General features: G+C 41.8%; 1 long non-coding RNA gene across 1 annotated transcript; it reads left to right on the plus strand.

Moving 5' to 3' along the window:
* Positions 1-453: 453 nt before the first annotated feature.
* LOC117953935 lies at positions 454-934 on the plus strand. Its single transcript, XR_004658717.1, has 2 exons — positions 454-649; positions 761-934. It is a non-coding gene; the product is annotated as an uncharacterized LOC117953935 (long non-coding RNA).
* Positions 935-1,029: the final 95 nt, after the last annotated feature.

Raw genomic sequence — 1,029 nt, forward strand, 5'->3', positions numbered from 1 at the left:
ACACGATGGAAGATGAGATTACTGCCAGCAGTGCTGAAGTGTTTTTATCAGAGGGCCGTAGTGCTACTCTGTCCTGTACCTATTCAGTTAAAGCTCAAAATCTCCAGTGGTATCGACAGGATCCTGGATCAGCTCCTCAGTTCCTTCTCCTGATCACTGATACAAAACCACCTTCAGTAGTGGAAGCAAAACCTCCTCACCCTCGACTGACTGCTATACTGAATGAGGAGAAAAATCAAGTTGATCTGAAGATCTCCTCAGCTACCCTGTCTGACTCTGCTGTGTACTACTGTGCTCTGAGGCCCACAGTGACAGGAAACACCAAAACTCTGTACAAAACCTTTGGAGCAAAGACAACACAATACTCCACAACGTCCAACAGAGGGAGAAACACACTCTGTTAACCTTCAACATGATGTAGTCTAGAATCACTTTACCCTTAGAAGTGTAACTAAGAGAAGAGAAACTACAGATATACGAGGAGACGGAGAGACTCAGGGAGGAGCTGAGCTGTTACTGAACTATAGAAGAGAGAGGAACTTCTAGATTCAACAGAGATCAATACACACACCATCAACATTACCTTTATTCAACATGCTGCCACTGCAGCATTGGGGGTTTTCTCTAATGTTTCTCTCCATCCTCACAGGTATGTTACATTATGCAACATGAACACGTTTTATTCCAATAACCTCTGATAGGTTATATTTTGAGATTTTTAAGTATTATAAAACATAAAATAACAGTTCTCTTTTTGAAGGTATCAGCGGTGAAGAACTCACTCCAGTAGAGAAAGAAGAGAACAGTTTAGAAGACAGCTCTGCTACTCTGTCCTACAGATACTCCAGACAAGCAAAATATGATGATTATTTCTTCTGGTATCGACAATATCCAGGAAAACCACCAGGGTTTATCATCTCTCATTCAGGAACAGGTGGAATATTGCAAAATACAAAGTCTGGACTGTCTGTTTCAGTGAGTGAGGATAAAACCAAAATGGATCTCCAGATCTCCTCTGCTGCAGTGCCA

This window comes from Etheostoma cragini, chromosome 12 (genome assembly GCF_013103735.1).
Source record: "Etheostoma cragini isolate CJK2018 chromosome 12, CSU_Ecrag_1.0, whole genome shotgun sequence".
Taxonomy (NCBI): Eukaryota; Metazoa; Chordata; class Actinopteri; order Perciformes; family Percidae; genus Etheostoma; species Etheostoma cragini.